Source organism: Pteropus medius, unplaced genomic scaffold, assembly GCF_902729225.1.
Source record: "Pteropus medius unplaced genomic scaffold, Ma_sr-lr_union100, whole genome shotgun sequence".
Taxonomy (NCBI): Eukaryota; Metazoa; Chordata; class Mammalia; order Chiroptera; family Pteropodidae; genus Pteropus; species Pteropus medius.
This window is the reverse complement of record NW_024354875.1, coordinates 14,580,858-14,593,919: the sequence shown is the minus strand read 5'-3', so window position 1 is coordinate 14,593,919 and position 13,062 is coordinate 14,580,858. Positions and strand designations below refer to the sequence as shown.

General features: G+C 31.6%; 1 protein-coding gene across 8 annotated transcripts in view; it reads right to left on the bottom strand.

Moving 5' to 3' along the window:
• MBD5 (methyl-CpG binding domain protein 5) overlaps positions 1-13,062 on the bottom strand; it is a 369,565-nt gene that overhangs the window by 190,043 nt on the left and 166,460 nt on the right. For 6 of the 8 annotated variants that reach the window (XR_005651314.1, XR_005651315.1, XR_005651316.1 and 3 more), the window contains exon 1: positions 3,816-3,834. The gene's annotated coding sequence lies outside the window, so the exon portion shown is untranslated. Of the gene's footprint in view, positions 1-3,815; positions 3,835-3,857; positions 4,004-13,062 lie in introns of those variants that run through there. The other 2 variants (XM_039855722.1, XM_039855717.1) reach the window with 2 other exon arrangements.

The window sequence follows — 13,062 nt, the reverse complement described above, 5'->3', positions numbered from 1 at the left end:
CACAACAGAATTTTATAATGCTTTACCTCCCTTCCTTTTCAGAAGCTCAGAGAAGAAAATACACATAAAATCCTTTTATTGAAGTGTTGAAATAAGAGTGTACACACCGTGTAAGTTTTATTACATGAAAAATCTGTGACAATTGTCTAAATATATGGGAGATGACCCTAAGAAAGATATGATAAAAATGTACTCATGATCCATATACCTACATACCAAGTTATATATTAGAAGAATTAAAGTTAAAAATATATAGTTCATTTTGAAAGGTAAACAATTTTTCTTAATTTTAATTTAAAATGAATTTCTTACTCAGGAAAATAAAAAGTAGCCCTGTTTTGAATCAAGTAGAGCAAAGGAAGAACTTTCTCAGTTAATTTATAAAGGATAACTCGTAATATAATTAAAAATGCAAATGACATACTATCTCTAATGTCTTTCATTTGCTGATACATGTAATATGGATACAAGCCTTTGATCATAAAAATGTAACCCTATTATTTGAGCTCTGATCTCAAGTACACAAACAACATAATAGCTATTGTTCTATAATTTTAAAAAATAGAGCTACTGAGTTAATGGGAAACAGTATTATCAAGAAACTGTTCAAGAAACGGTACTGCCAAATCATTATAAGCAAAACATGTACACCTACTCATAGATCATATATCATCACAAGTAAAATCATCACTTTTCTAGAAGATAATTATTTTTAAAATTAGTATCTATATAGAAATAGAAAAGACAGTGTTATCAGTTGAATTGTGTCTCCCCTATACCCCAAATAAAATATATATTCAAATCCTAACCTTTGACATGGATGAATATGACCTTACTTGGAAATAGGGTCTTTGTAGATGTAATCAAGTTAAAATGAGGTTACGCTGAATTAGGGTGAGCCTCAATCCAATATGGCCCTGTCCTTATAAGAAGAGAAGAGACAGAGGGAGAAAACCAGGCGATGAGGGAGGCGGAGAAGAAAGTGAAGGCGGCTATAAGCCAAGGAATGCCAAGGATCGCTGGCAGCACCTGAAGCTAAGAGAAAGGCATGGAATAGATTTTCCCCTAGTGCCTTCAAAGGGTACGTCCCTGAGGACAACCTGATTTCAGAAACTTTGGGAGAATAAATTTTTGTTAACTTAAACCATGCAGTTTGTGATAATTTATTACAGTAGACCTAGGAAGCTAATAAAGAGAACCGAATTGTCTGTTTACTTTTATTTTTCTAGTGGAAATATCAAATCAGTTTCCCACATAAACAAACATCTGATCAAAGTATATATAAAAAATATTTAATCCCAAGAAGAATATTCTTGAGCTCTCTCTGCTTTGCACATAGAATAGTTCTCCAAATAATAGTGGTTGTTATAAAGTTAAAATTTTAGAAAAGGCTGTGAGTCCATGAACACACAAATAAAATTTCTTGAAATATTTGGAATATACATGGTTTTCATGAAACTCAAAGGTTAACAATGCTTGTTTTAACAACTATGTTTTTAACCATGATTTCTGGGTAAACTGCATTTTCACATGTTAATTTAAGCATAAACTTTTAAACTGCTCTTTGGGAAATGTCAATGTGAACAAAATTCAGTATCGGTACAATAGACATAATAACGTAAAACAAATTTAGTATGAGTATAATGGACAAATCCATTATTTATTTTGCAAGCAATGCACTTAGTATGACAAAACCTGCTTTCGATCATTTTGCAGAAAGTAGAATAACTACCTCACCTATTTATTGAAATTATGTGATAGGCAAGTGCTAAATATCTAAACTTTTTACTTATATTTTCTATACCATTTAATCCTTACAATTATATTATTATCATCATTCAAATTTTAAAGACGTACAAATTATGGGTTAAAGAGAATCAATAATTTGCCCAAGGTCACACAGCTGGTGGATGTGGCACAGCTGCCGTTTATCAGTTTGTCTTAATCTGTTCTATGAATCTGTCATACCTATAAGTCATATGTTCTATGTTCTATGTTGCCTTTCTAACTGCTAAAAGTTTTTACTATGATAATTTAAAAATATCTCTTAAAATATGGGAAATAAGTAAAATAGTCAGCACTTTCTACTAGAATTATAAATATCTGTGGCTTATTAATGACATGGTCGTAAATGGAATGAAATTCAAGGAGAACAAAGGGCTGGTTCTCAATGTGGAATAAATATAAATTGGAGCTAAATGACATAAGATATGTTGCTGTGGTTAAAGAATAACTTAAGATCAAAATAAGATATGATACATGGATGAGTTAAAAAAGGAAATATTAGAGAGAGAAATTTGACAATAGGTTGCTAATGGAGAAGTATTGTTTATGGGAACTATTTCCACTAACTTAACAATGGTCTATTTTAACTATTTCTAAAAATAGTTAAGTGAATTGTATTAAAATAAGAAAAGACTTAAACCGTGATCAAAGTATAGTTCTTAGAAAAGTTTTAGAAACAGTCATTTAATAAATGTGTACAAATCGTTATAAGAAAGAACTTCCTTCTCCTGAGCTGTTAAACTAAACTGGTTTGCTGAAGGAGCAGAGGAATCTATGTCTTTGAAGAGCTTTACAAACAGAATGCATACATTATCAGCAGTTCAGAAAGGTTAGGTGTGTCTCTAACAAAGGCAGCCAGTGAATAACCATCCATGGTTCTATAAATCCCAATGACTGCATAATAATGCTATTCTTATAACTATGAGGCAAGGGCAACACAGCTGCTTTCTTTTCTTTGGTGATCAGGATTTGCTGTCCAAAAGTTGCAGAATAATTTGAATGTAATTAGATGAAATTTTCCCCAACAGAAAAGCAAATATTAATTTTGATTCTAGTTACTGAAAGAAAATTCAGAAGTTCTACACTGGGCTTTTTAAACATTTATGATCTCCTTCACTTAGAAAGCATTCCTCAATGTACAACTTAAAAAGCCGACTCATTTGCTGGATAACCTTAGTCCTAAGAGTTGAATTAACATTAAATAAAAAATTCTGAGCAAATCAGTAGTTTCTCTGCTTATATAATATGCTTTGCAAAATTCAATTTTAGTGCATTCTACTTAAATTTTTATGAGTTTATTTCATTTTATATTCATCTACTTAAGTTTTTATTTTTGATGAAGGTGGAGAAGGCAGATTCCTTATATTTATAATTTTTTTTCCTTTAAAATAATTTCATTCCAGGTAAACTTTCCTTTTAAAGGTTAAAGTAATTAATTTTAATTTTGAAGATGGCACTGTGGTCCACAATCCTTGACTGATTGTTATTCCAGGAAAAGTAAGAGCAGCTATGAAAGTAACTAAAAATTCAATGGGATCTTCTGATGTAAAATTCTCACAAAATATAAAGCTGTGAAGGATGTAAAGGGGCAATTTCCCAAGATTTTGGAACATTTTAGAAACTTGTTAAAAACAAGTGAGAAAAAATGCAGAAATTAAAACCAAAAATAATAAATTCTATGGATAATATTAAAATAAGTAGAAAATAATTCTAACTTCTCAAACTATTCAGTATTTGTAGCTATATGAATATGTGTGTCCAACATAGCTACAAAGAGCCCTGTTTTCAAACATGGGTATTTAATTTCTGTTATTTAAATTTTTATCTTGTATTTAAGGGTGAAACACGTCCCTACACCATGAAATACTTCAGGTAAGGGCAAAAGCAGCTTAGCATAATGTAATTTTTGACATGCAACAATGTTCGGGGAAAAAAAAAAAGGGAGAAATAGCTTAGCTATACTTTTATAAATTGCTATATTATAAATACTTTTTTTTCATTAAAACATAATTCTATTTGTTTCTACATACTTAGAAATAGAAAACTCATGGCACAAATATTTCATTGCTTGCCTCCAAAAAATTGTTGACATCCTTTGTGGCCATCTGTCAGGGTGGTCATTCCTTTGTATTGATGGAATTAGAGAAATATCAGGAGTCTATGAATTGATGAAGGAAATATTCTGTGCTCTTGGCTTCTGGTATTTATTTCCTTGGTCCTGTTAAAAAGGAAATAAGGGGAAATTTACCATTTTTGAACAGATAGCCAGTTATTCTACATTTCTTTAGATTCATATTTAAGGACATTTTGAAATTTTTATTAGGTCTCATTAAGAATCATAGAATTTTAGTCTTACGCACAGGACTTGCTAAATTTATGTCTACAGTTAAGAAATAGCTATATCAGATGACTCAATCCCGAGTATTTTACACTATAAGAAAATGAAGTCCAGAGAAATTAACTCAACCAATATGAGAACCAATTAGTGGCAGAGCCTCCATAAGAAACCAGTTCTTACTACTACAAGCTCAGGGCTCTTTCCTCTAGCTGTTGTCCAGTAGGTAAAAGAGAAGAATCTCTGGAAGAGGGAGAGCGATCAGGAAGAAAATTATCATGCCCAAGCTAATTTCTCAGCTGTAATGCTTAGAGAAAAATCTAGAACAACAAACATGATACTTTATTATTTAGATTACTAATTCAAAGCATAGCATCTGCTCGATGGATATCTAAGAGATATATTTTTTAAAGTATGATTAAGAAATTATTTTACTAAAAATGACCAGAGACCATAAAATTTCTGAATTTCATCCAGTCACGGTCATTTATTTTTCTCAATCCTTACTACTATAACAACATATTACCCATATAGCAACAGAGTGAAATGTTAAAAAAGAAAATTGGATTTTAGACATATCCTTGGTCAAACCCTTCAAAGACATCCCATAACATTTAAGATAATATCCAATGGCCTTATCTTGCCTTAGATGACTGGGCCCCTGGTTACCTCTAACAGCCTATTTGATCACTCTTCCCTTTGTTGGTATTCTACAGCCTTGCAGCCTTGTCATTCTTCCTCAAATATGCTAAACACACTTTTGGTTTAGGTCTTTGACCTTGGTCTCTCGGACTGGAACACTTCCCCAGACAGCCACAAGTCTGTTCCCAACAACTGGACCACTTTCCTCTCCTTTGAGAGTTCCATTGCTTGTTTTAGAATCTGCTCAAATGTCACCTCTCAGTCTTCTCTCACTATTCTAGCTAAACAACTTCCTCACCTATCCCTACTGGCCCTAATACCCTTATCTGCTTCATTTCCATTCATAGTATTTATAATTTCTGGATATATACAGCCTAACAAAATCCCAAGGGAGCCAGATGTATTTGGGAATTATTTGAGCTTTTAAAGGTAATATGGTAAACGTACTGTAATTATAGAATATGCATCCTCTCGCCTCTCAACATGAGAAGTCTGGGAAAGCACCCTGTATAAGTACCCCACGCTAACCGATTGAGCCACTGGAGCTCCTAGGAAAGCATTCTGAAATAAAATATGTTAATATCTATAGCAAAAGATGTATACATTCTAAGTGTTATTTAACAAGAAATAAATAGCCTCGCAGTTTTACAACTAAATGAATTAAGATTTAGGTTAGGTTTTACTACTGTATGAGTAGCAAACATTCAGTTTCAGAGCTTTTTGATTTGGAATTGCAGATAAGGGATTGTGGAATATATACTATACATTATTTGTTTCTCTATAATGTATGCTCACAAGATAAGTTTTTTTTGCTGTTTTTTTTTTTGCAGTGCCTAACACATATTAAGTACTCAATAGTTAAATGGATGAGTGAAGGCTTCTGTTAAGGATTAGTTGTTTTTGTTTTGTTTACAGTATGAGTATATTCTTTGTTACAATAATTCTTCTCAATCGAAGGATTAGTTGAAAAAATTATTTTAAAAGCTTCTTAAAATTATTTCTTCTTTTAAAATTCACTGAAAGAAAAAATATGATGCACAGCATTTAGATATAGTGTGAAGAGCTCTCACCTAGAATTCTAGAGATCTAGGTTTGCTTCCTTGCATTTCCATTTTTAACTACTTATCTATTTATCATTCATCCATCTAGCTCTTTCTTTTCAATTTAGATATCTCACCATTCTTGGCTCAATTCATTATCTGTAAAATGAGAAGGTAAAACTCGACCTTTAATCTATGATTTTACTAATAGTTAAATAATTGTGTCAGGAACCACTCTATCCCAGAAGCTCGCTGGTCAGACTGAAAGATCCATATTCTTGTTCATCTAATCTACAATTTTAGAATTAGAGATTTGTTTTTAATTAAATTTAAGCATGGCTGTTTAACTCCAGTGAAGTGACACATTTGCCAAATATGTATTTTATGTTACAGATAAACAATACTAAACTTTTATGTTAGTTTCTGCAAAAGAGTATGCTTAATAATAACATTTATTGAGCATTTACTATGTGCCAGGCACTATTTAAAACTCTTTACATATATTAAACTTACAGCAACTCTACTAGATAGGTACTAATACTATGTACTGTGGTAGACTGGGTCGCTCTTCCCTTTCCTCATCACATGTCCATGGAAGGTACATTTAAACCTCTCCGCTCTTTGACTGTGGACTTGGCCATGTGACTTTCTTTGATAAAATGGAATAAAAGCAGACATTACACAAGCAAAGCCTTAAAATATGCTTTAGCAGTTTGGTTTCTCCCTTGCTATATCCTGCATTTTACTCTGAGAAAAAGTTCTTCAGGTAGCTGTAGGTCCAATGAAGATGAGAGACATGTGGCACAGACTTAGACCCATCCTCCACTTGGAACCATGTCTAGTTGAGCCCAGCCTAGATCAGATCTATTCCTACTTACCCACAGACTGCTGATCAAAAACTAAAGGCTTATTGTGGTATAACAGTGAGATCGTCTGGTGATTGTACCGCAGAAAAATCTCACTGATAAACCTCTTTTTTACAGATAATGAAAATGAGGATCAGAGATTGAGTAATTTGTCAAAACTTTCACAGCTAGTTAAGTGGTAGGGCAGAAGCCATGCAAGACTGGCCCCAAGGTCTACCCTCTTAACCCTTATGCTATATTGTCCCTACATTATACTGGCAGTCTTATATGACATAAAGCCATTTATTCATATGGCAGTAGGTGATCTGACACATATTAAAATTTATAATTGTAAATATAGTCTAAGTGTCAATGGACAAAGATGTCTTGCAGCTTCAAGTGAAATGTTTCATCTTGAGACATTAATAAATATAAATAAATGTTGTTTTCTGGAGTCAGATCATTAAGACTACATATTTCTCGAGGTAGTTTCCCAGCTTCCCGGACTCCAAACAGTGGCCCTCAGTGCAGATAGCTCTACTACATGATTCTACTTCTGACTTTGGCTGACCAACTGAAGCACGCATCTGTGATCCAAGCTGGATCGATCAGGTTTCTCTTTTAGTATTTTGAAATTCGGACACATGACTGAGACTTTCATTAATGGCTCTACTCTGGATAATGCTGAAATCCCTAGAGCTAACTTTGGTCCTTTCCTTCCACCTGTCAATTCCATGAGACACTCCAGCATCTTCCCAGACAAATGCCCCTTTTGAATAAGCTTGCCAAAATCTGTTTTTTCCTTGTTGCAACCAAAAGAAATTTAACCAAAATAGGCTTTTAAAAAATTCACTGCTCTTTTTGATATAATTTCAAAGTGTAGGGGAAGGAGTACTTAAAGAGACCAAATAAAGGTTGCATTTGTTTTTGATCCTATTAACGTAATTTTACAATTTATAGTTATGGATCAATGTCCTCTAATAGTAGCAAAAATTTTTCCATATTTTAAAAACTGGAGTCTATGGATACTAAAGGATTTGTGGATAGAACTATATTTTAGTAGAGCTGAATAAAGTAGATTTCCTTTGTAATCTTACATATTTTATGTATTTAAAAACATTTTATTTATAATAAGCTTTTTATATTCCTTTTGATAATGAAAGGCAAGTGAACATATGGGATTACTCGTGTCACTGATTCACTCAGAACTATTTATTCAGTCAGTACCCAAATACATTCCAGACATTGTTTTGGGTACTGGAGAGCAGGGACAGAACAGACAAAGTCTGTGCCTTCATAGAGTAGTGATAAGAAAGAATATATGGACTTGGTACATCTGTATAGTGAGGAATTTAAGAGCAGCTTAAAAGTGTGGGTGCATGGAGGCAAAATGCCTGGAGAAAGTTTATATGCAATCCTTAATCTATATCTAATCTTCAAGAAGGATATTTCAGCATTAATAGGGAGCCCTGCCAGAAATCATGTGGAAGAGTAAATAATAAAGTGCAACCATCACCACAATGTTATATTTTTTACTTTACTAGTGATTTCATATTTATTATTACAATATAATCTCTTAATACTTCTTCCAGATGAGGAGAAAAAATGGAGCATCAGAGGTTTGAGAAACTCAACTACTCTGAATAGTGGCAGAACCAGGTACAGTCTGGTTTCCAAGTTCCCCAGTTGCATTATACTACACTACATCATCTAACAAAAGACAATTAGTTTTATAGCTGACAGTGCTAAAAAAATTTTTTTATTTACTTCTGTGAGCTACTTGTGAGGCGGGACAAAGTAGCAACATTATTGGGGTCACAACGAAGCTGTTAATAACAAATTGAACATTTTTTTTGTCAGCAGGCATAAGCACAATCAGTAAGAATTTTGGAACAGTGTGGCAGAATAGGTAGTGGAGGAACTTAAGAATGTATTATTAAAGCAGATTTTCCCAACCAGTAGATTTAACTATCTATAGCAGGGGTTGGCAAAGTTCAGCTAGCAGAACAAATCCAGTCTGCCACCTGTTTTTGTATGGCACCCAAGTTAAGAATGGTATTTACATTTTAAAATGGTTCAAAAAGCATTAACAAAATTATGACACCTGAAAATAACATGAAATTCAAATTTCAGTGTCCATAAAACTGGAACACAGCCATGCTCATTTGTTCATGTATTATCTATGAATTCTTTCACACCTCAACAGCAGAGCTGAGTAGTTCCAGAAACCTGCCAGCCAGCAAAGCTTAAAATATTTACTATCTGGGTTTTTATGGAAAACATTTGTTGAGCCTGGATACAGAAGGTCAAAGAGTTTTCTAAGGCAAAAATGACATCTGTTTAAAAGTGTAATTAAAAAATTTAATAACTGCATAGTTATATAAATATTTCTTCCTTTTAAAAAGGAATGACCTGAGAGCACCCAAGGCATCTAAATGAGTATCTTAGGGGCCTGAGAAGCATACTTATATCTCAGCCACTCAGTCAGCTGGTCTCTTAAATTACCTCTTTGACACCATAGTGTTTGAGATTGTTATAGAGGTTCGAGTTTCTTAACTATCAGTCCTACATTTTAAAATTTACTGTCACATTGATTGATGGTTAAAGAGAGCAAGCACAAAGAAACTTCTGGTGATATAATTCATGAGAAGCTTAAAAATCCTATGCAGACTGTAAATTTGCCTTAAGACGACCATCATCAAATCTATAAGTTGCATTTATCTAAGCAAAAGGAACCCCTAGAAGTCTCAAACACTTTAAAAGTCATAATTAAAAGCATATGATGATTGTATCCAGAATTTTCTTATGCAAAAATTATCTATTTAGAAATTAAAACAGCATAAAATACAAAGAACTCCAAAAGATCATAAAGGCAGTTTTGAACCACACTTGATGCTGTAACTTATTTTTCAATACACATTTAAATACTCAATTGGCCTCAAATATTATTTAAAATATTGTCTAAATTTTATATTTACTGTTGTCAAATGATTCCCCCCAACTCTAATTTAAAGTAAATTAAACAGGTCACTTACCAGAAGTGAAAAAAGTTTAAATGTCTCATTTGAAAGACTATACTTTTAGGGATCATTCTATAGTATGTTTTAAATGTCTCTATTATACATAAGAAATGTAAGATTATATTTAAAATAAACTTTATGATCCAAATTTATTTTCCCTTTGTAACTCACCCATTCTTTCAAGGTTTAAAATATATATGTTTTCTTATATATACATATATATACACACACACATATATATGTAAAATATAAAGTCTACCTTTAATCAGAAAAAAACTTTTAATATTGTCTTCTACCAGTGCTTCTATTTTGACTTTTTATCATTTATTCCTTAGAAATATGTCTAAACCTTATACTGGAGTGTTGTTGTTTATTTCCATAGCTTCCATCTTCTCTTGCATTGTTTTAATTTTTTTGACTTTTTCTCTGAATTCTGTGAGAATTTCTAATTTTTTCCCCTCTAGTTCATGATTTCCTGGGGGTCAATTCTGTTTTTACTGACAAGAATTGAAAATGTGAAATTACTTTTTTTAATTTTAATTTTCTTTAGTCATTTTTAACCTTGTTCATCTCATTGTCTTTACATTTACCCTAGTGTTTTTTATTCTATCTGTTCTCCCCTTATAAATGACTGCTTCTGTTTCAAATAACCACATCTTGCCAATTCTTGTGATTACAAACAGTATTCTAAATATGTATGTTTTTGCAACTGGTATTTAGATATAAGTTATTTCTCTGAATGTCCATTATAGAGGTCCAATTATCCTTAATTTGCAATCTTATTCATAAACTTTGTGTTATGATACAATTTTTAACAATAGTTTCCTGACATTTTTGTGTTCAAAAACAATGACATCTTTTTGGAAAATTTTAAGGTTTACCTATTAAAAAAAGGTTGAGAAACAACTATTCCAAAAATAGAAAAAAAAAGTGATAACAATTATTCATTCTACTCATTCATTCATTATCTTTTCGGCAACAGATGAGTACAAACTCTTTGCCAGCCACTGTAGAAAAAAAGTCAAGAGATAAATGACAGTTCCTGCTTTCAAGGAGCTCACAGCCAGTGGCTAGAAAAGAGATAATACAATTAGATAACTTCTTTAATAGATGTAAAGTAAGCTGCTCAAAAGTGTAAAGCTGCTGCTGCTACACTATAATCTAGAACAAAAATTAACTCAGTTCCTGGTGGTGAGAACAGAAAAGAGGGAATTAATGAGAGATATTAATAAGGTAGAATCCATGGGGCATACTGATCAATTCTATGAGGGAAGTAAGACAAATACTTAAAATTATTGTCAATAAGGATGCCGTGTATTTATATAAGGAGAAGGTAAGCAGAGTCTAGTGAATGTTTACCTGGAAAAAAGGATAAACTGAATATCCCCATAGATGACCGAATTCTTTCCTCTTAATTTCAAGATGTTATATACAATCCCTCATCCCAAACTTTTTGGAGCCAGATGTATTTTGGATTTAAGAAACTTAAAAAGTTTTAAAAGGTAAGTTTAAATCCATTAAAACTATTAAACATAAAAGCATTTTTTTAAATACAAATTTTTAATATTAAAAAAAAAAGGTCACAGACTGCTTTGTACCAAACAATAATTTCAGGCTTCTTGTCACAGAAGACTGATAACTGATTCTAAAAGAATGGACTCATAAATTGATGAATAGGTACACAAAATGTAGGATATCCAAACAATGGAATATTATTTGGCCATTAAAATGAATGGAATTCTGACATATGCTACAACATGGATGAACATTGAAAACATTATGCTTAGCCAAAGAAGCCAGACATAAAAAGCCATATAAGATTTTATGTATAGGAAATGACTAGAGTAGGCAAATATATATAAAGAGAAAAATTAGTGATTGTCAGGGGCTCAGAGCAGAGGAATAGAGAGTGACTGCTAGGGGTATAGGTTTCCTTTTGGGTTGATGAAAATGTTTAGAATTAAGTGTTGATTGCTATACAACACTATCAATATACTAAAAAGCACTGTTGCACAATTTAAAATTGTGAACTTTATAGAATATAAATTATATCTCAATAAAGCTGTTATTAATTTTTTCTATAAAAAGGACTCATTTTATCAAAAAAATTTAATTTCTAAGGTATTTAAAATAAACTGCTAGATGAATTATACTAGGGAAATATTTCTGTTTGTGACTGATCTACCTAAATATCAGAGTTCTTCTGATATTTCAGATTAAAAATTCTATACACAAGAAAAAAATCTAAACATGGAACACATATAATTAGTATAGATAAGTAAAGAAATGTAGAAAAAGAATCAAATAATAGAATAACCATGGGTTACCCTGTAGTATGTCCTTACTTCAAAGATATGAGAAATATTAAAAATTCCAAACAAATGCTGAAAATAATTAGAAAGTGTTAATCTGGCAATTTTCTCTCTGAATCCAAAGTCCAAATTCTGTTCATTCTAAATTAAGATAGAGAATGTTTACAAATCAATCAAAACCACTATAAGATCGTTGTGAACAACAGTTTTTCGAAGCTGGAGAAAATTTAAAATTTAAAATTCAAATAGAAGAATAGAAGGATAGAGAAACTAGAATCTGTCTGAATTTGAACAACCTTAAGTTTTAACATGTAATATATGAAGTACAGAGAAAAAAAGAAAGAAGAAAAGAGACAGCAAAGTCCATTAAAATCTATGTCCATTCATTTGAGTCCCAGACTGATATTCCAGCAAGCTTGAGCTGAAGATATTACTCACTAAAATACATAAATTGGCTTGATGATTCAGGTATTAAGATTTGCTAACCGACCCCTTTTACTGATAGATCACAGCTAGTCAGCAATGGGTAAAGAGAGGAGTTTACGTCAGTGATTGGGAATGTCTACATATAATTTACAACTGCATAATATATTAATATATATAACTATCATATATTTAAACTACCTAAAAGCAATTTTTAGAGCCTGAATAATAAAATATAAAAGTTTTACATCATAAACATACAACTGAAAATTTAGAAGAATCAAAAAGAAGTACATATATAGAGCAAGAAACCAATACTTTCTTTACTATTCATAAAAACAAAAAATTGTAATGGGATAAAATTCTTACCACTGTTTACTTAACCATCTAGATCATTTTTTATAATTTATGTTTTATTTACATTGAACAATGTAAGTAAAATAAGTAAATTGTGGTTTATAAATATAACATAATAATATGATTACTATGTTCGAGTACATGACCATGAACTAAATCAAGAAACTCCCGATATTTACCCTAACATGTGGTAAATCGCAACGATAATATTAAAAAATCCCTTTTCTTGTTTGGACTTTTAAGATCATAATATAAGATTAATATTATTAAAAAGCTTAATATAAAGTATGAACTATATTTTGA